The 27237-nt window shown below is 37.3% G+C and overlaps 2 pseudogenes; one reads left to right on the forward strand and one right to left on the reverse strand.

The window, feature by feature from the left end:
• The first annotated feature begins 7849 nt into the window (after window positions 1-7849).
• On the forward strand, window positions 7850-9351 carry LOC149171030 (phospholipid:diacylglycerol acyltransferase 1 pseudogene; annotated as a pseudogene).
• A 2079-nt stretch (window positions 9352-11430) lies between these two features.
• LOC149171031 (protein phosphatase 1 regulatory inhibitor subunit PPP1R8 homolog) lies at window positions 11431-22489 on the reverse strand (annotated as a pseudogene).
• Between the last annotated feature and the right edge of the window lie 4748 nt (window positions 22490-27237).

Consider the following 27237-nt stretch of genomic DNA (forward strand, 5'->3'; position numbering starts at 1 on the left):
AGAGGCTTAGTAAATATATCAACCATATTATCACAAGAATTACAATATTTAACACAAATCTCTTTGGACTGCACCTTTTCCCTAACAAAATGAAATTGAGTGTCTATGTGCTTAGTGTTTTTATGAAACACAGGATTGTAGACCAGTTTGATGGAACTTTGATTATCACAATTGATAATCGTAGCTTCTGTCTGTTCTTCTCCTGCATCTTGGAGAAGTCTACGCAACCAAACTGCCTCACATGTTGCTGCACACATAGCTTGATATTCCCGCTTTTGCTGAGGATAAGGCTATAGTATGTTGCTTGTCGTTGCACCAAGAGATGACCCCGGACCCAATGCTGAAGGCGTAACCTATAATTGATCCTCTATCATCTAAATTGCCTGCCCAATCAGAGTCTGTATAACCTGTCAAACTAACATCAAATGAGTCAGAATACAAAATACCAAAGTCTGAAGTTCCTTGCAAATACCTCAGTACTCCTTTTGCTGCAATCCAATGGTTCTCATGAGGTCGAGTCATGAACTGACTCAAAACACTCACTGCATAAGCTAGATATGGTCTCGTTGTAGTCAAATAGATAAGACTACCAACCAACTGTCTGTACAATGTTGCATCTACATATTTCGAACCATCATCCACCTGAAGTTTGTTGTTCTACTGTAAAGGCACAAATGTAGCCTTGCACTCATCCATTTTGAATTTAGTCAACAAACTCTTAGCATACTTACCCTGGGACAAGAAAGTTTGGCTTGAATCTCTGCAAACTTTGAGACCCTAAGAGTAATGCATTTCTCCAAGGTCCTTCATCTCAAATTTCTGTGATAACTATTGCTTAATTTCTTCAATGAGATTGTCTGCACTCCTTGTCATGATCAGGTCATCTACATATAAAGAAATCAACACTATCTGCCCTTCATCATTAAACACAGTATACAAATTAAGATCATTTTTGCTCCGTTTATAACCATGCATGAGGAAATGAGTCAATTTTTTCGTACTAGGATCTAAGAGCCTGCTTTAAACCATATAAATATTTCTTTAATCTACATACTAAGTGCTCTTCTCCCTTCTTAACAAACCCCTCAAGCTTCACTAAGTATACTTCTTCTTTTAAATCACCATTTAAGAAAGCAGATTTAACATCTCTTGATGTATTTTCCAATGATACTTAGTGGCTAAAGCAATAATCAATCTAATAGTATTTAATTTTGCAACAGGGGCAAATGTTTCCTCAAAGTCAATACCTTCTTTCTGGGAATACCCCTTTGCAACCAACCTTGATTTATGCTTATCAATAGACCCATCTGCTTTAAATTTCAATTTAAATAACCATCTGCAACCTATGGGTTGTTTACCATGAGGAAGCTTTACAAGATCGCAGGTATTGTTCTTAATAATAGATTCATATTCCTCTTTCATTGCTTCCTTCCATTGAGAACTCTTACTAGCTTCATAAAAATTAGAAGGTTCTGCAATGTTTAACATACCAGTCATGAGCGCAGAACCCCTATATCGAGCTGGTAACTGTTTTGGCCTTCTAGATCTCCTGAGTAGTGGGGGTTCAATTATTCTGCTCTGTTCTTCTCTTTGTGGACTGAACACAATTTCCTCCTCTTTATCCTGTTGCTGTTGATGCTGTTGACTGATCCCTGTTTCAACATCCTCATCTGAAAGTGAAGGTACATGCCATTCTTCATTGTTTTGAACAGGATTTCCATCATCAACTTGTTCATAGAATACTACGTCTCTACTAACAAACACCTTGTGAGTAGAAGGATCAAACAATTTATAAGCCCTATACTCACTGCAGTATCTAATGAAGGTACATTTAATGGCCTTCGAATCTAACTTCTTCCTGTTCTCTTTGGGAACATGTGCAAAAGCTTTACAACCAAACATTCTAAGGTGACTTATTGCAGGCTTAAAGCCAAACAATGCTTCAAAAGGAGTTTTATAATCAATTTAGTGGGACTCCTATTCTTCACATAAACTGTAGTATTGACAACTTCTGCCAAAAAATTATTAGTTAGATTCTTACCTTTCAACATACTGCAAGCACACTCCACCAGTGTTCTATTTTTCCTCTCAGCTACTCCATTCTACTGAGGAGTGTAAGGTGTTGTAAACCGCTATTGTATCCCATGCTCTTTGCAGTATTTGATGAAATCCCCTTTCTTGAATTCTCCACTTTGATTTGATCGAAGAATCCCGATGAACTTTCCTGTTTGCTTCTCAATCATGTTTCTGAATTGCTTGAAATACTCAAAAGCATGACTCTTCTGTCTAAGAAAATACACCCATGTGAATCTTATACAATCATCAACAAAGATTAAAAAGTAGTGGGCCCCACCTTTCGATCTTGTCTGCATAGGGCCACATAAATCAGTGTTTACAAGTTCGAGTATATCCCTCTGTCTCCTATCTTTAACAGCAGGAAATTCATCTCTATGATGTTTACTGAATGCACATGCTTCACAATTAGTATGCAACTTTTTCAAAACAGGAAGATCATCTACCATAACTTTGTTCTGCAACAGAAGGTCACTGAAATTGATGTGCCCAAGTCGCCAATACCACAAATTTTTAGCAGACTTATCCAATGACATCAATGCTTGTTGTGGCGTACTCTTCACATCCAGTTTATAGAGTCCTCCTATACGAATACCTGTAGCAATAGGCTTCATCTGGTCCAACAAGTATTTAATAATATAATATGATTTAAAGAATTCTACCTAGAGATCCTGATCTGTAATTTTTGATACAGAAATCAGGTTCTTCTTAATATCAGGAACATACCACACATCAGATATATCCCTGATCTTTCCATCAGGAAGAGTAACAAAAACATCTCCATGTCCCTTGATCTCATACCCTCTATTATCTCCAAGGTATACTTTTACTCCAGTGTTGGATTCTCTAAAATTTCTAAACCATTGCTTTTTACCTGTCATATGTGAGGAGGCTTCAGAATCTATGAACCAAATATCCGATTCATCCTCCTCAATAGCTAAAGTAGTGTCAGCCTCAGCCATAAACAATTTGACATCCTGATTCTGATCTACATCTGCATCAGCCTAATGAACTACATGTCTTTTCTGCTTGTACCTTTCCCCATCTGCCTTTTTCTTATGGCAAAATTTAGCAATATGGCCTATCTTACCACAATAAAAACATTTAAGAGCAAAGTCATGTTTATGTGAGGTCATACCTTGTGGTATCCTTTTTCGTGATGTGCTGCCTTTCGTGGGATCAGCCACTGCTTTCCCCTTTGGCTTGAACTTTGTCATCAATGGAAGATTTGGATTTTGAGGTTTGAGAGACAACCTCCTTTTTTCTTCTTGTAGCAAAATCCCAGTGAGCTCTTCAAACCCTGGAGGCTTTTCTCTTGCATTCAATCTCGTTATAAACATCTGATAATCATCTGTCATGCCATTCATAGTAATCGTCACCAGATCATCATTTGCCACGGTCTGACCGATATCAGTTAGTTTATCTTTAACTTCCTTTATCTGGGATATGAATGAAGAAACAGACTCATTCTCCTCCATCTTGATTGAAAGAATCTTCTTCCTGAGGTACAAAGTTTGACTGGTGTTCTTGATCTCGTACATCTCTTTGAGAATCATCCAAATATCATTCACTGTCTTGCAATCCCGAATGTGAGGGATGATGCAATCTTTGACTAATAACTTGAGAAGAACCTTCGCCTTCATCTCCCTTTTCTCCCAGTCTTGAATTGTTCTATTCGATCCACCAGTTGCAGTATTCGGCTTGACCTCATCACTGGTGGCAATGCCATAGGCGTTCTGTTCCTCAAGCAAAGTCTGGAGCTTAAACTTCCAATTAGTGTAATTGGAACCATCAAGCTTATTGCTCTCATTGAGATAAGCTTGAGCGATTTGATTATTCATCTTGAATGAATAAAATCTTCAACAATTTAAGCAACCCTCAAATGTTAAAAAAATACCCTGATCACTGAAAATTTCCTTCAAAAAAAAATTGCCCTAAATGATAATAATTCCTCAAATTTCAATTAAAGAAACTCCATTTTTTTTTTTTTAAATAGATCACTCCAAATTCTCTTAAAAAATACGCACCCCTTTATTTTTAAATAAAGAGCCCCTCCTTTTTTTAATTAAAGATTTTTTAATTCTTTAATTAAAAATCTTCAATTAATGGCACCCACATCCTATTTCATGACAATATATGTAGGCCCACTATTCCTTGTTTCAACCGAATTCAACGTTAGAATTTAACATATTTCAAAGTAAATTCATGGGAATGTGCGCACACCTACTCTTTGTGTGGGTCACGAATACGGTTACAATTATGATGAGGAGCAAAAAAAAAAATGGCGGGGAAAGTAAAAAACTAGGGGCTTTTCCCGTCAATGGTTGTTACTACGTAAGACGGCCACCGTTCTCTTTCACCCTGGCAGACTCTTTAATATAAACAACACGCAGTTTTTTTTTCAATCGCACTCCTCTTCGACAATCAAACACAAGCCATCCACCACGACCATGGCTCCCTCACGTGGCAAGGCTGGGCTCCTCGGCTAGCTCCTTCACGCGGCAAGGCTGCGGCGATCTCCCCCGTCTACATGCAGCGTCCTCAAAATAAAACGCAGGTTTTCAACCACCGTAGCGACCGTTTTCCACGCAGATTCCAGACACACGCAACCAAAAAACTCAGCCAACAAAACAATTGTCGCAGCTATTCACCTCGGATTCGCGACTAGTCGCTGATGTACACCTGAATCCTGCGACGATGCAACAAATAAAAAAATGAGTATAGTCCCCAAGAGTATCGGTGCGATTACTCTTCAGTCTCAATGCCACGATGTCGCGTTCCTCAACTCAGCATACAGGTCTCTCTTTTCTACAATCAATAGTGGCACATGGAAGACATGAATTGATAAACAACACAAGAGGAACTCACAGGTGCGGATCACCATTAACTTTGATTATAATTTTTAGTATTTATCTCTTTCATCTATTAAAAGTAAATCATAATTAACTCATAACTTATTTACCATATATATTAATTTACAATTCATTTATATGTTTATTTGATTATAATTTTTAGTATTTATCTCCTTCATCCATTAGCAACAAATCATAATCAACTCATAACTTATTTACAATATATAATAAATTACATTCTATTTTACCACAAAAACATCTTGCATGATATGTAAACTTCCCATATAACACCATAAATGTATTGTTTTTAAAAATATTTTTGATTTTACACACTCCATTTGTACCACATTCAAAGGACACATGGAAACCCACCTTGCACTTCCCTTTGTAACTTAAACTAACAAGATATATTATTCACGACCCAAACCTTTCCAACATGACACAACATTGTATTCTTGATGAACCTTCACCAAAGTTAACTACCACCAGCATAGATCCATTTTAAAAATGGATCTAACAAGAGAAATTTAAAATGGATGTAACAATAGAAATTTTTTTATGAATAGGCATTATTTAAATATTTTGTATAATTATTTAATTTTTTTAATTTAAAATTTTCAACTTTCATGGCAGAGAGAGGACAAAATTACACACACAAACAAGTATAGTTAGTCAAAATTTATTTATTTTTATAAGTTACACAAATAAGTATAATTAGTCAAAAATTATTTATTTTTGTAAATATGGGAATTGGGTAATATATTTCAATATTTATTATTATTATTTATAAAATTACAATTTTTTTCTATTTTTTATTTATTTAAGAGAGTAGGATAACTTTATGGGTTATCATTTTTTTTTATAATTTTTACATTTCACTTATCTAGAATGTTCAAGGTTTTGATGCTTAGGCTTGAGATTAGTTTACAATACTTTAAGAGATTCAAGGGGAATATTGTATGTAGGATGAATTATAGATGACTTACCCATCTTATTTGAAATTAATGTACATTACATGAAGAGTCACTTAGTGACTCATTGAGCCAAGTTGAAGGTGGAAGGATTTGATTATGCCTACGTTGGCAATGAATCATTGAGCCATGTTGGAGGTGAGAGGTTCAAGTTATGCATGCATCGACGAACCCCACCCTTCATGTTTAGGCTCCTCCTAGGCCTATACCAACAATGTCCACGTTGTAGGGTGTCTATGTGTTTGCGATGGTTCGTGTTTGGCCCGATACCTATCCAGGCGGGTTATTTACTCCCTTTCTTAGCATACTATAATTCACAGTTGAATGCACTAAGTCTCGGTCCTTCCCTACCAATCCGTTGACATGCTTAGACATTATGAAGACCACTGGATTGTAAATTGATGACAATCCCCCTTCTTGTCCTAGACATGACGATTGCCATGAATTTAATGACGAATTTTTAATATTAGTTCAGCTAGAGATGATACAAGAGCTCTGACAAAGGCACTTGACACCTGGATGGAAGATTGGGATTCTCAGTAGGTGCACTCCAGAATGAGGGTTCAAATACAACTTATGGAGTTATGGACCTAGACTTTTGTATTTCTATTGTCCCTTTTTCCTTTCATATATGTGTATTTTGTTCCTTGGTTCTGTTCTTGTTTCCTATGATCTTTTTTTTTCCTCCCTATTCTACATCTCGAACCTCTGAGTGTCAACCATAGTGATGACCCATATTCACTTTTTTCCCTTACATGAAATATATACTTATCTTGACAATGTTTACCTACACTATGTAAAATTTCTAAAATGGATTAGGCGTAATTACAAGTAACTATTACCATTCGAGCTTCCATTATTTGGTATTCAATTTTTTATTTTACTTTTGTTTCTTCTTTTACAAGGTACTAATTGTTTCTTGTGTGGATTGGGCAGGAGGGTTGTCATTTGGAGGAAGGAACACTACTACATAAAGGGGGGTTTTAAGACAATATTTAAGACAATTTTTGAGTAAATTGTCTTAAATTTTGTCTTTAAGCAGGTGTCTCAAATTATTGTCTTAAAAACTTGTCTCTATAAAGACAATATAGATCACAATTATTATTGTTTCTTAAGAGACAATTCATTTTTGTCTCTTAAGAGACTATAGTTTTTATTAATGATATACTATCTCTATAAAGACAATAAATGAGATTAAAAACATATTGTCTCTGTAGAGACAATACGTCTTTAATCCCAGTTATTTTCTCAACCTGAAACAATAAAAAATTCTCTCTAGAAACAATATATAGAATGTGAATATTCTTGTTTCTTAATTCATTAATTCATGTTAGGGCACGATGGAATCGAACCACCAACCTCCTACTTGTAAGACAGGTGCTCTTCCATTGAGCTATCAACATTTAAAGAAATGTGTTATCTCCATCAGAAAAGATAAAAATTAATGAGCACTCAGAGAAACAAATAACCTGAAAGACAAGGCAGGTGTTGTTCCATTGAGCTAACACCCTTTTAAAAAATGTCTTATCTGCATTAAAAAAGATAAAAATAACGAGCACTTAGAGAAACAAAGAACCTCAACAAACATAGTAGTGAAAGAGATCGAGTTGAGAAATACAAGATATCTATATACATATAGAAATATTATCAAGAAAAATGAGGGCAAATAAGGGTATGAATTATTTTACTAGTATACAAATATTTGTGATTAATAAAAATACGGGAACTAATCCATTGTGTGTGTATATATACATTTCAAATCAAATAACTATGCTACATATTTTTTAAAGCCCCAATATTTTAACCTTGAACCTTTATTACTTCGTCTAGTAAGAAATTAGACAAGAAGGAAGCTCATTGCAATCTGAAGGAAATATCACGCAACCTCACTCCTAAAATGGTGTGATCAAGGGGGGAATTTATTATCGTGATGTTGGTTGGCTAAATCGAACAATGGCGGTTAATTGTACCCAAAAAAAAAGGGACAGAAAAGGGAGTGACTGAGGTGGTAGTGCTTGTTAAAACTAACGTCGAGAAGAAATGGGAATGCGTAGATTCATGTTGTTGCACCATAGGATATATTGGTTCTACATGGTGGATTTTGTTGGTGATCTACAATGCATTGCCTTCATCATTCTCACAGTATATAACTGGGACTTATGTTGAGCCACCTGGAATTAAATTGAGGAAGGAAGGCATGCAGGAAAAAAATCCCATAGTTTTTGTCCCAGGGATTGTCACAGGAGGGCTTGAGCTGTGGGAGGGCAGGCCTTGTGCAGAGGGACTCTTTTGGAAGAGGCTCTGGGGTTTTACTTCTAGTGAAATTTATCGGAGGCCACTTTTCTTGTTAGAACACGTCTTTGGATAATGGAATGGGATTGGATCCCTCTGGGGTTAGAGTCAGGCCAGTTTTAGGGCTTGTTGCAGCAAATTACTTTGCATTGGGATACTTTGTATGGGCAGTGCTGATTGAGAACATGACACACATTGGATATGAGGAGAAAAACATGCACATGGTTGCCTATGATTGGAGACTCTCTTTTTAAAATACTGAGGTGTGGGACCAAACGTTGAGCAGGTTGAAGAGTACAATAGAGCTAATGGTCAAAACCAATAATGGCAGAAAAGTTGTTGCAATACCACATTCAATGGGAGTCCTTTATTTTCTACATTTCATGAAATGGGTGGAAGAATTTGCCCCGATGGGTGGTGCACGTGGCCCATATTGGTGTGATAAACATATAAAAGAAGTAATGAATATTGGACCACCATTTCTTGGTGTACCAAAGGCTTTTACAAGACTTTTTTTAGCTGAAGCCAAGGATGTTGCTTTTGCTAGAGCCATTGGCCCTACTGTATTAGACAATGAGATCTTTTGACTACAAGCTTTGCAGCATATGATGTGCATGAGTCGCACTTGGGATTCAACCATGTCAATGTTACCTAAGGGAGGAGAAACAATTTGGGGTGATCTTGATTGGTCACCTGAGGAAGGACATGATTTCCTCTCAAAGAAACACAAGCACAATAGAACACCTATATGAAAAGAGCATATTTCAAGCAATACATGTACAAAAGACACAGATTTTGAAGAAAAGGCTTGGCTCCATTATGGAAGGATACTTTCATTTGGTAGGATGGAAATAGAACAACCATCATCTAAACTAAATATGGTTGACTACAAGGTAGTTTCTAAAAGTAATAACCTTGCCCAACATAATGTACCTTGTGGAGAAGTTTGGATAAAATATCATGAGATGAGCTGGGAGAGTGTGCAAATAGTTGCTGACCATAAAGTATACATGGCAGGAACTATTCTTGATTTACTTCGGTTTGTTGCACCAAAGATAATGCAGCGTGGGGATGCCCATTTTTCTTATGGGATTGCTGACAACTTGGACGACCCAAAATATAGGCATTACAAATGTTGGTCAAATCCTCTTGAAACAGAGTGAGTGATGTTATGCACCTTGATATTCCATGATGAGTGTGATTAAGTTGAAGAAATATTCCATATATGTTCCTCTCATGATTTCCTATTTTTATTTTGTCAATGATTTGACTCAAACTTAATATTTTTTGAAGCTTAAATATAGCTAGTTTAATCCTACAAAGTTGGGCCATTTTCCTGCAGTATTATTTTGTATCTAACTCGATCACTTTAAATAAAAATAAAATAAAAAATAGACAAGTAAATGTTACATAAAGTTAGGCAACCTGTACTATCCTTGTTTATGGGAATTTTATTATGCGACATTTTCCTGAATAAAACCCACATGCTCCATAATGAATTGGTGGAGTGAATATTTAAACATAGGAAACCGACATAATGTCCTCCCTTACATATGAATTGATCACATAGGACTGCTTTAAAATGGAAACAATAAAATTTAAGTAGAAATTTGATGAATATTACATTCTCGTGAATTTCAAGTGAGTAAACTCAACCTTTTTTTTTTCAGTATGAAAAAAGCACTATTTGTATTAATCAGATATGACACATATTACATATAGAAAGCTGAATCATGAAACTAATGCCTATACATGGAAGTCTGTATGTAGTCCTCCTCATGATCTTTTGCTCCTAAAAGCATTTCATGGAGGGAAAGAAATCAAAAAAGATATGGCTAATCAGAACTATATGAAAGTAATAAAAAAGATGACCTTTCAGTTTTACAAGATATAGAAAAAACCCTTGTAGGAAAGTAAACAACATACCTTTTTGAGGAGGCAGTTTCTAGAAACACTATAACAAGGGAAAAAGATAAGCAGCAAGATAGTTTATGTACCCGGAAGGGAAAAATCTTCGATCTGGTATGTGTTAGCACCCAATTGTATATCCATTTTCCATTTTCTAGGTTGGATTAGGAGCCCTTTCTTTGACAGATTGTCAGCATGAGTATTATGTGATTTGTCCACATGTTGTATGGAGTAGTCCTTTTTCCTCTTCAAAAAAAAATCAATTCTGTTCATCCAACCTGTTAGTGAATAATTTTTTGTGGAAAATTTACTTGTGACATGATCAATTATAATTTTAGAATCACCATAGATCTGAAGACGCTGGATATCAAGGAAAGAGCTCAAATATAAGAGTCCAGAGAGGGCCATTGCTTTAGATTTATTGTTTGTTCCTTTCCCATCACTCCGGTAAATGGAAAAATGCTGATCTTCATTCATGGAAATGAAGATACCACATGCACACATGCTGTTTTGCGTTGCCCCATCAAAAAAGGCTCTAGGGAAGCTCATTTGGACATTTTTAGAATCCCTGGTTTTTTTATTTTTCTGTAGAAATATCTTGGGAGGAAGAGAGTTATAAAGAGAAATGACTTTCTCAAAGACTGTCTTAAAATCTTCCTTTCTATTTTGGAACAAATACTTGTTCCTCCACTTCCAGATTGACCAAAAAAGAATTTGTGGAATGGGTCTCCATGTTGCTTTCTGAGTGCTCCACCATTCAAGTGATTCTTTCAGAGAGGAATGTAGCACAAAACTGAAGCCAAAATAGGTTGCAAGGTTCCTCCATAACTGAAGGGTGAAACTGCATTCTAGGAACATGTGACAGTTATTTTCCCCCTCCGCTTTGCATATTAGGCATATTCCCAGCCCTGACCATTTTATTTTTTGTAGATTCTCCCATGTAAGGTTTTTGTTATGGAATAATAACCAGGAGAAAATAATAATTTTGTAGGAGGCCCCCGTTTGTGCATTATACAACCACAAACTCTGTAAACATCATAAATGACGATAAAGGCGCTAGAATGTAAAAACCAATGAAAACAAAGAATTACTTTGTTGAGACTTTGTGTTGAAGAAACACTTGCTGCAAAAATCACATGTTATTCAAGAATCAACAATAAACCCACTGTAAAATTTATCTGCATTTTGAATAATGTCGGGTCATACAAAAAAAACAATCATTTTGCAACAAGTGGAATTCTGACCTCAAATTCCTTGAAATTGTGAATTATACTTCAACCTCAAATTACTTGAAATTGTGAATTATACGTCAATGCAAAGTTAAATAGCTAGACTCATCTTGAAGCACCATCCTCCATTGAGTCTCCAAATAAATCATCATCATTGAAGAGTGCATTAGATTTTGAATAGGAATTTCGTCATCCTATTGCTTATAGAGTTTTTCTGGTCGATCTTAGTCATGTCATTAGAAGGAATTTATATTGTCACATTTGAAGCAGCTTGCTCTGAACTACCACTGTTTTGTTTTTGGAACATTTTCCCATGAGGCACCAACTTGACCAGCGAAGGAATCCCCATAAATATCTCCATAGAACCCACTTTTCATTGGGGACTTGACTGTGTTCAAATATTGTTGTAACTTTTGAGTGACCCCTTTTGGTGCATCACTCTCTTCCTTTGTCATAGCCCAGTCCTAGCCTTTAGGTGTCACTATAACTTGCACAAGAGACTCGTATTTTCCAACAAGACTACCTTATCACTCTAACTTGCACAAGAGACTTGTATTTTCCAAAAAGACTACCTTATCACTGTAACCTGCACAAGAGACTCATATTTTCCAACAAGGCTACTTTCCTTTACCCCGATGGGCCCAAGCTCAGTGCTAAAATCTGCACCATCTGATATTCCAACTACCTCCACTAACTCTCCACCATGTTGATCCCTAAAAGACACTCTTGCATTCTGTAGTCACTTGGAAACCCTTTCAAATTGGGACTCCTCATCTTTACCAATTATAGAAAGTGCCCCTAAATCCTTAATGGTATTTGGTACCAAGTCTATTTTGCTTGCCCCAAAGCGGTTCGAGATAGTATTATATTCCACAACTGCGTCCTCATCTAAAGGATCTAGAGGATCTGAAAGGGTGAATTATGGAGGCAATTGTTGCATAGCCAAAAGGGCAGCTGTATTTTTTCTCAAGATATAACCTTTGTATGATGCAACAAAATGCAAAGACTGCCCTATTTCAAGTTCTACAGGGTTATCCTTTGTCACACGCTCATTTGCAACAAAAGTACCATGCACTGATCCCAGATCAATGACATAGATGTTGCACATATAACCAATTCTTCGATACAAATTTAAGATTGCAACAAACCCACTTATTTTCTAAACAGAAGAAATATGGGTTGTATTAATTGCATGGCTCCAAATTACATGAGAGAACAAAGAAACAGGTGGCCCATCCCATGAATAGAAAAAGATGCACTGCAGGAGGATGAAGAAAATACATATACTAAAGGAAATCTCCAATAAAAAAGAATTCACAAAGAGAAACAAAAAAGTACACATTTTAGAGCAAACCAAAGGAAGCACTTTTAGAGCACCCTAGTGCCATATTGAAGGCCACAAGAGTATAGGATAAAAACTGTGCATACCCACTTATAATAAGCATAATATACCCAAAGCTTGAAAATAAGAGTGAAGTTTCTTGGCAAAGAATATTATATTGGGCTGGTAACCAATCCACTACTAAGGGGTACAATGGATAGTCCAACAAGTTACAAATGACTCTGACCAAACTAGGCCTTAAACAAAAACCATATTGTTCCTTCTTAGTGAGTTGTAGTTTCGATCTTCAGATAGAATCAATTAAATTTTAGGTAGCTACCAAGTAATCTTCTCTGGTGGAAGATGCAAACTTGCCATTTCTATGTTGCACAACAACAACATGTTTTCAAGAGACGGATGGATGGTCCAACACAAAATCACAAGTAACAACCTGTCTCCCAAATATGTGTCTCTGCTTATCCAAATTGATCTGATCTAATACTTCATTATCCTTCACAACCTCTAAACGAAAGACAACTAGTTTAGGCTCCACAACCCAGTATGATGGTTGCCAATTTGAATGCCCACCCCCTATTCTAGTGGCTTGATGCACACCTGTTGATGTTAGAGTAGGTTCAGGAGCTACAGTCATTGGCACTCCATGTTGTTGCTGGTGTTGTAACTAAGTTTGAGCAACCTGTGATTGAAAAGGCTGAGATTATTGTTGTTGTTCCACAGTGGACTTTGAAAATGGGTTTACACTAACTGAAAGTGGTTCTATTGTTTGTGCCTTTTTTAATCTATCCAGGTCAGCTCGGTTGAATATCTTGAAACCAGATCCAACAATCCCACCATATAGATAAAAAAATGTCAAACCTACTTCAAATATTATAAATGTTCTGATAGAAGTATGATCCTCTCTGTATCCTTCACACACTGCGAGTTTGCCTGTGACATGAAATTTAGACTTAAATTTTCATATATTTTCCTCTTGAAAGTAAAACTATATAACCTTAACTATTTAGAATACTCGTAGCATTTTATTTAGCTAGGTTTCCCTCTGTTCCTTATTAGTATGTGATTATAGTAGATTCTCTAGGTTAGTTATTTGAGGCTACTAAAGTACAAGGGAAAATCAAAAGGAATCTCTTTTTGTAACGACAACCAACTTCTCAATGTTCATTCTATAGATGACTTGGCTTTAACTGTTGAATTGACTAAGAATTTTGTGGAAGGTATTAGTATTTGCATGGACACATAGCAAAAGTTGTTAAGAGTGGCTTTTGCTGAGGATGAAATATTGATTTTCCTTCTTGGTGAAGATGAACCCCTTAATTGGTTGAATCATAAATAAAATATTATATATTCTGGAGGGATCATTAATTATTTGGGCATCCCCTTTTCTACATAACTCTCTCTTGTTAATCATAGGAAGTGGATAATGTTCCAGTTGAAGAAATGCTTCAATCTTGGATGTAGATCGATCTTTTGTTTTCTCGGTAAGGTTGCAGTGACTAATAGAGTACATGCAATGGGAAAATATGTTCTTCTTCATCTTTTCTCTTCTAAATCAACCTATAAAATACTAGAGAAAGTCCCTAGAATTGTTTTTGTCCTTTCCCTTCTCAAGCAACCTATAAAATGCTAGCGAAGGTCCTTTGAATTAGAAGTTTTATTTGGTGCAAACACAAGAAAGTCAAAGGAGTTCCTCTAGTGGCTTGGGATATTTGCATCTTGCCAAATGATCAAAGGGGATTGAAATTTCCTAACATAAGAGATCAAGACGATAAATAGTTAGTATGAGCAGCAGAGAGGGATGCCCCTTGGCAATCCTTATGCCATGATTGAATTCAAAGTACTCAACAAATTCAAGGTGTTATAGACTCCTTTCAATTGCATGACATAATTGGTCAAAAACACTTCAAAAGATGTCAGTTGCATGGAAAATAGTACCAGACAGTTCCCAAGCATAAAAATTTGCATTGCTTGCATATTTCAAGATCTGTGATTTGTAGCTTATCATTCTCTTTACTCATGCTTGGAGAATCAGTGCCATATAAAGTTATAAACTACCAAAAATACATGCCTCATCAATCTTCTTCCAGGCTTGATTTTCCTCCAACAACTGATGACAAGTGAAATTTACAAAATAGTACCCAAAGTCACTTTAGCTAACACTTAATATCTTAGCCTTCTTCAAACTTTATTAGTTCATTAATTTCATTACCACCAAAGAAAACATAGTGCAAAGAAAGTCATATTTACTATGCTCCAGATTTCTTTTACCATCTAATGGCTACTTCCATTACATCTGCAAATGGATAGAACTATTTGTGTAACACAAAGTTTATTTTATCTCTAAATTAACTCAGACTAAATTTTAATAAATCTAAACTAAAGACTTAGGTGGTTTTCATCCTAGGTAAAATTTTTACAAGTTGTAAGGAACAAGCCCTAGTTGAAGTACCCATAACAACATGTCATTTTATTTCCATTTTAAAGTGTCACACCATCTCCTTAAGTTCAAGCTCCCCATAAATTGCATTCTTAGAATAACAAACCAAATTGCTACATAATCTACACGTACGAAGGATTAAATCTATAAAATGATCTGAATAGCTTACAATGGAAATGTCAAAGAAGAGTCTCACATTGATATTAAAAGCAACTCATCATACTATAGATTGAAATGTAAGCATTTTTTTAGCCCCAAGTTGTTATGAAACCAGCGCACGAAAAGATGGAAAAGATAGATCAACGCTTTAGAATCTAGCCTTTTCGAGGGGGCAACCTCCTTTACATTACATAAATGAACAATTCTTGGATGATACAAATGACAAAACCTCCTTTCTATATATAGGAGTCTAAGGAGTCACAATATAATCCAGCCGACCTAACAATAATAATATAAAGCCACAAAAATAACAATAGAGGGATTCTATGGGGCACATAAATAACAACATGGGGGTAATAGGGGCACAACAATATAAATAAGGGGTATAACTACAATAGTAATGGGGTAATCACTAGTATTATAGGGACCCAACATGCCCCTCTCCTTCAAAAAAGTGTTGTCCTCAACGCTTGAGTAGTTCTGGATACTTCTGCATAAAATTCTCATCCTCCCATGTGGAATCTTCAGCGGATAAGTTCTTCCACTTGATAAGATACTCTGAAATTGATCGATTTCGTAGCTGTCGAGTTCTTGTTTCTGTGACTGCTTCCGGTTCCAATATAATTTTTCCTTCCTCGTCAAGTTCTGGCAATATTGTTTGAACTGGGAGCTTGTCGCCTATAACCTTCTTTAAACATGAAACATGGAAAACTGGGTGCAATCGAGAAGCTGCAGGAAGCTCCAATTTGTATGCCATAGTACCAATCTTTTGCAACACCTTGTATGGACCATAATACTTTGGTGATAATTTATTATCCTTCTTAGCTTGCTTTAGGGACATTTGCTTATATGGTTGTAGCCGTAGGAATACCCAATCACCTACATCAAAACTTTTTTCACTGCGATGTTGATCTGCCTGTTGTTTCATTCTATTTTGTGCCAACACGAGGTTATCCTTTAAGAGTTGGAGGACTTGTTGTTGATGTTCGATGTGATGTTCCACTGCCTGAACCTTAGAATTTTCTCTTAAATATGATGTGATGGATGGTGGTTGATACCCATAAAGTGCCATAAATGGGGTCATTTTTGTTGCTGTATGGAAGGAAGTGTTATACCACCATTCAGCCAGAGGCAACCATTTGACCCATTGTGTCTGTTTATCAGATACAAAGCAACGAAGATATCCTTCCAAACATTTGTTTACTATCTCAGTTTGCCCATCAGATTGAGGATGATAAGATGAGCTATGAGCTAACTGAGTACCAAGACAAGAAAATAATTCTGTCCAAAAATTTCCAGTGAAAATGGGATCTCTGTCACTTACAATAATCTTTGGGTTTCCATGTAGCTTTTGAATTGTTTCCATAAATGCAGTAGAAACTGTACTGGCTTTAAATGGATGTGATAATGCACAAAAGTGTGCATACTTGGTAAGTCTGTCAACTACCACCATGATGACACTCTTTCCCTCAGACTTGGGTAAACCTGTGATAAAATCCATTGAAACCTCCTCCCAACGTTGGCTTGGAATGGATAAAGGTTGTAATAGACCTGGTGTCTTAATTGTTTCAACTTTATTTTTTGGCAAACCAAACATTCCGCCACAAACTTTTGAATATCTGATTTAAGGCCATCCCAAAAAAATTCCTTCTTAACCCTGTGGTAAGTTTTTAAAAATCCTGAGTGCCCTCCTAAGGGAGAAGTGTGCAATTCCATAAGAATCTTTTGTTTTAGCTGGGAATTCTTACAGAGGTATAAGCGATCTTTGTACCATAACGAATCATTTTTCCAGCTAAATGTATCAGAAGTACTGGAATCTTGTTGTAGCTTTCGAATAAGTGCCCACACTTCTTCATCATTCTTCCATTCCTCCCTTGCTTCGTTTATCCAATCTGGTTGGATAATAGAAATGGTGCACAACAATGCTTCCACATCCTCATCCTTTCTTGAGAGTGCATCTGCCACCACATTTTGCTTCCCTTTTTTGTAGATGATTTCAAAGTCATAACCCAACATCTTTGTGACCCACTTTTGTTGCTCTTCAGAGGATAATCTTTGTTCTAAAAAGTATTTAAGGCTATCATGATCCGTTTTTACCTTGAAGTGTCTTCCCATTAGGTAGGGTCGCCATTTCTTAAGTGCATGGAGTATTGCCAACATTTCCTTCTCATAAATAGCTTTGCTTAAAAACTTTCCCTTGATTGGACGACTTTCAAAAGCAATGGGTCTTTCATCTTGCATTAGAACAACACCAATTCCATTTCCTGAAGCATCACATTCCACAATAAAGGTTTTTGTGAAGTCCGGTGTAGCTAAGACCGGTGCTTGGCACATTGCCTCTTTAAGATGTTCAAAGGCCTTTGTTGCTTCCGGAGTCCATGAAAATGCATCTTTCTTCAATAATGTTGTTAGAGGTGCTGCTATTCTCCCATAATTCTTAACAAACTTGCGATAATACCCTGTCAACCCAAGAAATCCTCGCAGATGCTTTATGGATGTGGGGATTTTCCATTCCTTAATGGCTTTAATTTTGCTAGGGTCTACCTTAACTCCTTCATGAGATACAATATGACCCAAATATTCCACCTCCTGGACTCCAAAGAAACATTTGGATCTTTTTGCATATAATTGTTTCTCCTCCAATAGTTGTAGCACCCTGTCAACATGTTCAACATGATCCTTCCAAGACTTGCTGTAGATTAGTATATCATCAAAAAATACTAACACAAATTTTCTAAGGAATGGTTTGAAAATTGAATTCATCAAACCTTGAAATGTTGAAGGTGCATTGGTAAGGCCAAAAGGCATGACCAAAAATTCATAATGACCCTCATGAGTTCTAAATGCCGTTTTTGGAATGTCTTCAATCTTCATTCTGATTTGATGATATCTCGAACGAAGATCCAACTTGGTGAAGTAAATTGATCCATGCAATTCATCCAGTAATTCATCAATGACAGGAATGGGGAACTTATCTTTAATAGTGAGCTTGTTGAGCTCCCTATAATCCGGACACATGCGCCATGATACCAGCCTTTACCATTTCTGCAACCATACGTTCAATTTCACTTTTTTGGACATAGGGATATCTGTACAGCCTGATGTTTGGAGGAACACTTCCTGGAATCAGATGAATAGCATGATCATGATCACGCATAGGTGGGAGACCTTTGGGAGTCTCAAATACCTTGGAATGATTGTCCAGGACTTTTTGGAGATCTGGAGAAATAGATGATTCCAATGTGGAAACATCTAGCGAACATAATTGTGCAATTACACCTCTTTGCTCCTTTTTTAGAAGCTTTGTCATACCATTAGAGCTGATTATCTTTCCTGGTTTCCCTGCAATACCCCTTAATTCAACTTCCTTTCCTTCCGTAGAAAATTTGATGAAAAGTTCTTGAAAATTAAAAGCTATTGTACCCAAGGATTGTAGCCATTGGACTCCTAGTACAACATCAGCACCTCCCATTGGAATGGAAAGCATTGGGCTAGTCAATACATATTCTCCCATGGATAGCTTGATATTATGGCACTTTCCAGAGCAATTTATTGTTCCTCCATTTGCAATCATCACTTGACACTCTGGTGCTGGATATAGGAAGCAATTCAATTCTTTTGCTACCCTACAATGAATAAAATTGTGGGTGCTTCCTGAATCAATCAACACTATTACCTTTTTCTTCTTGATTTGTCCTTCTATCTTGATGGTTTGAGGAGTGGTAATTCCCGCCAATGCATTACAAGATATGGTCGGATTTATTTGTTCTTCATCTAGGCTTTGTTCCTGGAGTATATCTTCTTCTTTTGACCTTTCTTGCTCCTTTTCTTCTTCCTCTTCACAATCTATGTAGAATAATTTCTTCTCAGCACACTTATGACCTTTAGTGTATTTGCTATCACAACTGTAACAAAGCCCTTTTGCTCTTTTTTCTTCCAATTGTTGTGGTGTCAACCTTATAGGTTGTGGAAGACTAGGGGCAACAACACTTCCGTCTTTATAGTTGTGAGTGGTATGCTTCCTGGTTGCCATAATTTTGCTTTCCATTTTTCTTGCTAACCTGAATGCCTTCTCTAATGAATCAGGTTCCCAAAGGCGAACATCATGTTGGATATTATCCTTTAAAGACCCTATGAACACATCAATCCTATGCTCCTCTGGAATATCTTTTACCCTTATGTTCAATTTTTGGAACTCCTCAATGTGCTCCATTACTGAACCCTTTTGTTTGAGACTTATCAATTGGCTAAAAAAAGTGTTGCTTTTTGTATCTTCATAATGTGCTATCAATTCTTCCGTAAAAATTGCCCAAGTGATAAATTTTTTACGAGAGCAAAGCCATTGATACCATACAAACTGATTTGGTTCCAAATATACAGTTGCCATACGTACCTTTTGTGTGTTTTGCACATTATTGAGATCGAAGAATTGCTCCATCTGTAATATCCATGTGGCGGGATCCTTGCCATCAAACTTCCTCATATCGATTTTTGGAATATGGTGAGTCTTCGATCCAACATTAGCGTCTATGGAATCATGATTAACATTTCTTTTGTTCTCATCATGAGTTTCCTTTAGTACTCTTTCACCCTTAGGGACCACTTCTTGTAGCAACTTATTCATATTTATCTTCAATTCGTCCATGTCTGTCTTCAAATCTATCTTTAAATCATTCATCTTAGCTTCCACGTCAATCATCTTAGCTTCTACGCCTTTCTTTAAACAGTTCATCTTAGCTTCTACACCTTTCTTTAAACCATCCATCTTAGCTTCTACATCTTTATTTAAACCATCCATCTTAGATTCTGTTCCTTTTTGTGCAAGGGACAGTTGTTGCACTTGGTCTTGTAATTTTGATATATCATGTTGCATTTCTTCCTCTTCTTCATGAGTCATGCTAGAGCTTTCAGGTTCCTTACTAGGTGTTTGCATTTTCTTTCCTCGGGGCATCAGTTACCGATAATAATTCTCTACTATGCCCTTTGAATTCCTTCAAAATAAATTTTCAAACCAAGCTTAAGCAAAAATTTCAGAAAATATACACACCTTTTTTCACTTTGTACGAGCTCGATATTGCCTTTGATGTATCTCTGTACTTTCCAATCATCTACTTCTGAATTTGTGAGCTGTAGTAGCCCTCTGTGTCCTCTTTCCAATGCCACAAGTCTGACCCAAATTGGATTCTCCAAGGAAGAGTTATGTGAAATCTCCCACAGTGACTTGCTTATAGACTAGTTCAGTAGAGCGAACTTGTATGACATGCCACGAGTCACTGTTTCAACCTTTGAATCTGAAACACGCATACAAGAAATTACAGTTCGTCCTCTTTCTGTACCTTCTTACGAAATTTCAATCCGATCCCCAGAGAGAAAGTTATGACGATTTTCCCCAGGTCACCTGTTTTGAATGTAATTCAGGAGTCTGCAAAAAGACCAACTTCCTCAGATCATATCTCCGCAAATATCGCGCGAAAAGCTCTAAAATTCGGACCCAAGGTTCAGCGCGATTTCTTCTTAAATGGGTTTTTGCGACTTCTGAAACGTCACAGAAAAGAAGTTATAGCGAAAATGCCACAATGACCTGTTTGGAGCAGCGAAACCCTAGAATCCAAAGCTTTGATACCAAATGTTATGAAACCAGCTCAAGAAAATATAGAAAAGATAGATCAACGCCTTAGAATTCAGCCTCTTCGAGGGGGCAACCTCCTTTACATTACATAAATGAACAATTATTGGATGATACAAATGACAAAACCTCCTTTCTATATATAGGAGTCTAAGGAGTCACAATATAATCCAGCCGACCTAACAATAATAATATAAAGCCACAAAAATAACAATAGAGGGATTCTATGGGGCACATAAATAACAACATGGGGGTAGTAGGGGCACAACAATATAAATAAGGGGTATAACTACAATAGTAATAGGGTAATCACTAGTATTATAGGGACCCAACACAAGTTCTGCATTCTTGTACCATATTTCATCTTGATCTTAACCTCTTCCTAGGACCTACATATTACTTAATTTAAAAAACTATTTTACAGATCAAGACATCAACAAAGAGAAGGGGGGGGGGGGCAGCAGATTAATTAAAAGAAATAATGGACTATTTCCACCAACCACACATGAAAAGAAAGGATAAAAATTGTAACCCATAAGATTCCCTAGGCTGCACAACTAACATGAAAGAATACAAAATTATAAAAAGTATAATTCAAACTTACCAAAAGTATCAAGTGAAGCAAGTAGTACTTCCCCGGGCAAAAGACTAAAAAATTTCTTGCCTACCTTGGAATTCACCACTGACCATGTTAATTTGACCACTTCGGACAAAATACCTGCAGCTACATTCTCTTACATCCTTGAAACTCTTTTTTCCCTACACCCAACAAGCATATGTGAGTTCAATTTTCATGACCACTATAAAAAGTTGGAGAAATTTTGAATCTAAAAGAAATTAACCTACAAGGAAACAACATTACAAATATATTTTTAACTCTCTACTACAACATAGGAAACATACTTTAACAAAAAATACCTTACATATTGATCCATAAGGATAAGCCAAAAATCAAACAAGATAATGTGGCTTGAATGCTAGAATAAAAAGAGGAAATGCCTTACACATAGGTCCCTCTAACAAACCTATGAATTTAGTCTTACCGAAGTGAGAAAATTGCCTGACAGATGATACCGAACTTAATAAGGCCAAAATGTTAATGCAAATTTTTTAAATTTTAAAATAATCCCAGATGAAACACATGCATCACTGATATGTTTACAACTCATTAGTTGACAAAAGTTAAAGTGTCCTAGAAAAATACCCAGATGAGACACGTGATGTTAGGAATCCATTATTGTAATCTTATGCGGCATGGAATCTTTCTTACATGAGAAAAATGATGAAAAGACGTAGACATGCTTATGCAGTATAAATCAAATAGGTTAACCTGATTACAAAATAGAGGAGGATAAGAAACATGCTTGACAAACAGATCCATAACACATTATGAAAGCAATCTCACATGGCTTTATAGACAAATTGAAATGACCAACATACAACACAAATTACTTCATCTGCATATTTTGCATATCACATATGTTCACCTACAAATTGAACCAGATGACTAATGACTTCAAACATTGATTCAAACAAAAGAATAAAATCCATCCCTGATGCACCCATGACTCAAACCAAGTTACCATACTTGTACTTGACCCATACTCGCTGAGGCAGGTGACCTGGCATAATGGCAGTGTGTAAAAAAACAAAAAGAAACAATTTAATGCATAAAACATGGTGTGCTCGGCATGAGGCACAACAAGCAAGGTGGCTAATGGGTGTGTAACACATGGGAATATGCTAAATAGTTCACTCCAAATCCTAAATAATTCATAAAGAAATCTAATTCACATTGTTCGATGAGCCCACATAGTATCCGGTAGTTGTCTAGGTAAAGACTAACCAAGCCAATGATGCTTAGCTGGTATTTTCAAATGATCAACCACACTAGAACTGAGACACGACCTAGACTCCCTCGAGGGGTAGTAATGTCGAATATTATGAAAGAATGATGATTACATTCAGTGGTGGTTTGCAATAAAAAAAGCTCATATGGCTTCAAGCAAGGGCTCACAGGGTATGGGGTGTGATATAACAAAAGTATGTAGATGATATATGGCTAGCTCAAGTATAGGAGGTAATAGAGGAGTAGAGGTGAGTAGGTTCTTATGGTTAGGGTGCTCCACAGGAAGCTACAAATGGTGTAAGTCCTCTAGTTGTGATATCAACATAGCTAGCATATGTTATACACATCAAGATCACGCCTATAAAGGTTATGGTTGTCTACATAGTAGATTAGATGAGATGCAGAGATGTAGGCATCGAGAGTGTTTTAGAGCTACTAGATAGAGATCTAGGTAGAAGAGATGTAGATCTAGATAAGGCATGATAAAAGAACACTCCCACAAAAAATCATGTGCATAGGCTCAAGATAGTCAAAAGTACTAACTTATTGTATGTGAATTTGATATGTATTTTTTCAAGAGGCCTCCAGGATACTGAGAATTTACATGGAGGGCATAGAGTTTAGGTTGGCTTAGAGGGCATCTCTATCTAAGCAAGAGGTTAGGACTCTACAATATAGGGAGACTCAGTTGGAGGCAGAGAGATAGGCTAGAACAACGCTAAGTGATATTGTAATGATGGAATTTGTGGTAGCATAGAGAGATATCAAGGTACATAACCTTAGAGATGAGTTGGTTGTGAAATATGCTAGAATTTGAACACTTGACACTCAAGTAATCTAACTCTTACTAGAGGGATACTAGCTATATGCATGGGGCATCTAGCTGAAATGATACTTTGATCAGGTAGCATAGCTAGTTACATAGAAGATCATGGTAGGTCCAAAAAAGGGTATTAGTGACGCAGCCCAGCCACACTGGCCCACAACTCCACGTGTCCTCAGCTTTAAAACAATTGCCGGACTTTACAACGTGTTAGATTTTTTCAGCGGTCGCATGCAAAGGTGGTCAGTGAACGTCGGGTTGGCAACTGTGAGCAATTAATGCCGCATTCAATTCTTACCTACACACCTCGGGCCTAGTTCCTTTGTTGGTTCTTTGGCCAAAACACTTTGGCTTCCCGGTCATTCGAGATTGTTTTGTTCGCCTATGAAGTTGCTGTGAGAGTTTGTTGTGTGGTTTTTGCTCTGGCAAGTATGGAAATCCTTGGTTCTTCTCCGGGTATGACTGTGGGTGAGTACCGGTCTCCCAATCCTGGTTATGAGTTTGTCAGTGGTTTTCTCCAGTGGCTCGAAACCGTTCTGGTTCTGGTGGTGTGCTCACTCAGCTCCTTTTCACATGGTAAGATTTCTTAGTCTCGTTCTGCTGTTCTACTCTGGTCTGGTTGTAGAACCTGGTGTCTCGTCCGTTAACTACTCCTTGCTATTGTTCTATTGCCTCTGCTTTCATATGGTCGCCTCTACTACTATTATTGGTATCTCTGGTCACTGTTCTGTGCGCAAAATGGTTTAACTTCCGTCGTCCTTGGATTCAGGCAACAAATTAGTAGGTTCTCACAGCTCTGAAACAGGTATTGACTCCTTCCCTGATTCAATTCGGCCTTCTCATGGTATTGATGCTAACCAAAAACGCTCCTTCTGTCTCAGCTTTTTCGATTCGGTCACAGCTCTGCTCCTCGAACCCTGGGTCCGGCTTGCTCAGGTAATATATGAAACCCTCCTGTTTCTGTGGTTGCTTTGGCTTCGGTTCTTTGCTGTGTAACTGTATTAACGGTGCTCTGTTGTGTGTACAGGTCAATGGCTCGACCTAGGTACGTGGGTTCCTCTGGGAGTCAGTCTTCCAATGGTAGCGAACCTCTGCCGGTAGGCTCTGGCACTTCAATCTGTCAATGCACTGTTAGATCTTTGGGTTTTCTGTAGATTTTGTTTTGTCATCTTTGCTTGTTGTATATAGTCGTTGTCCCTTGCGGAGATGAGGCTTCTACCTGGTTGTAATTTCCTATTCTGGTTAGTCGTTCGTTTGACTGATTATTTGGGTTTCTGTTCCCAAACCCTAGGCTAGGGTTTGTCCACTCTGGACGCGGCGCTTGTTTTTGTTTATCAGTGAATGTAATGTATCTATGTATCAGTCAATAGCAATGAGAATATGGTTTTTTGATATCTGTTTGATCTATAAAAATTATGAGGACTCGTTCAAAATTACATTAACTGTGGTTTGCTTATGTGGCACTCTGTTGCTAGTTCTATTTGCTCTTGGTCCTTTTGCTGTAACTCCCCATTCGGACTGTGCTTCAACTCGTTGGTCCTTCGCTCTGTGGTTGTACATCTAAATGAGTTTTCTGTAGTTTGTTTATTCGACGAGAACACAAAAATAATACGACCTTACCATGGTCTTTCAATGTTTGTCAACACTGTTCATTACAATTCGATAAATAAAAAGAAAATATAATATTACAGTAGATAGGAAATGAATATAGATGGAAAGTTTTTTGAAATAAGATCTGTCTCTATTTCTTTATTTCTTTGTTATGAAATTACAGAACCTTTCTCTTGTCTTACATTGCTACTTTTATACCTTTTGGTTACAGTTAATTTGAAACTGCAATTGTTTGTCAGTTGAACAGAAACAATTGGTTGGGTAACTACAGTTTCGGTTGTCATTACAAGATCTGCTTTTAGATAATTTTGTCTTTTCTTTCCTAAATTGACAGATCAATTCCTAAACTGATGTTTATTACTGTTGAACCATAACAACCCTAACCAACATTTAACTTTGACATTTTTAACTTTGACCTCATAACAACTAAGAGTAAAATAAACTAAAATCCTATCTCATGACCTCATAAACTAATTAAAAAAAAAACAATCCAGATACTCAACAACCTTCCAACCTGGCAGAGACTTCACCCAGTCATGGTGAGCTAGATGCTCTTGCATCAGGCTCCCGAGCAAAAAGAAATCATGGCTCCGGTCCATGAGCTTCTCGACTGAAGTACCTGTCTGTTCAATTTGCCTGGCATCAAGCCACGAGCTGTCCTCAATAGGACGGTTCTTCCACTTGACCAGGTACTGTACATACTCCTTCCACCAAGTTCGTTTAACCACCTGAGTGTCGAGAATGCTTTCGATCTCGGGAGGTTGAACGTAAGGCATCTGTCTCTTCCAAGCTTCTCCTTTCTCCTGGGTACTCCGTGTAGGTCACGTGGTTCCATCTTCCTCCTTTTCCTCTGGGTCAGTCGTGTAAGGGAACAGGTCTGCTACGTTAAAGATAGGTGAAATGCCTATTCCGTGTGGCAACTGGATCTCGTAGGCATTCACTGAAAACTTCCGAAGGACTTTGCAAGGCCCTATCTTTTTATACTTCAATTTATTGTATGTACCTTTAGGGAAGCATTCTTTGTGTAAATGCGCGAGGACTTCGTCCCCCACGTCAAACTGTACTTCCCTTCTCTTCAAATCTGCTTGCTGTTTGTACTTTAAGTTGTTGTCCTGTAATTTAATTTTCACCTGTTCATGCAAATCTCTCATCGCATTAGTGAAATCTTCTCCGTCTGTGCTACGCCTTTCCTGCAGTCCAAGGTCCCGCAGTTCATGCACTCTGTGAGGATGCATGTCGTACAGGATCTGAAATGGACTGAAACCTATGCTGCGGTTAGGTGAGTCGTTGTAAGCGAACTCTACCTGTGCTAGTGCTCGATCCCACATCCGCGAATTCTCCCCGACCAAGCTTCGTAACAGGTTTCCCAGACTCCTGTTTACAACCTCTGTTTGCCCGTCGGTTTGCGGGTGATATGCAGAACTGTAGCTTAGCTGTGTGTCCATTTTTTTCCATAAGGTACGCCAAAAGTGTCCCGTGAACTTCACATCCCTGTCCGAAAGGATAGATTTAGGCAATCCATGTAACCTGACAATCTCATTGAAAAACAAGTGGGCCACGTGGGTGGCATCACTGGTTTTTCTGCAAGGAATAAAATGCGCCATTTTTGAGAATCTGTCCACCACTACCATTACCGAGTCGTATCCTCGCTATGTCTTGGGTAGACCTAAGACAAATTCCAAACTGACTGAGTCCCATGGTCTGCCTGGAACAGGTAACGGTGTATACAGTCCTGTGTTTTGACTGTGACCCTTCACTAACTGGCACACTTTGCATCTAGCCACAAACCGTTGTACATCTCTCCGCATCTTTGGCCAAAAGTAAAAATGACTAAGCTGCTCGAGGGTCTTATCCATGCCGAAATGTCTGGCCAAACCTCCACTATGCTTCTCTCGAATAATGTTCTCCCTCATCGAGCAGTCAGGTATGCACAGTTGTCCTCCCTTAAACAACAACTTTTCCTGTAGATTGTAGTCCAACCAAGGACTGTTATCTCTCACTAAAGGGTTCTGACACGCCTCATAGGCTTCCTTAAAATCTGTATCTGTCTGGTATAAGTCCTGTAAGT

The sequence above is a fragment of the Pinus tabuliformis genome, chromosome 4_2 (genome assembly GCF_031772625.1).
Source record: "Pinus tabuliformis cultivar Carrire ecotype Pingquan chromosome 4_2, CPIR1, whole genome shotgun sequence".
NCBI lineage: Eukaryota > Viridiplantae > Streptophyta > Pinopsida > Pinales > Pinaceae > Pinus > Pinus tabuliformis.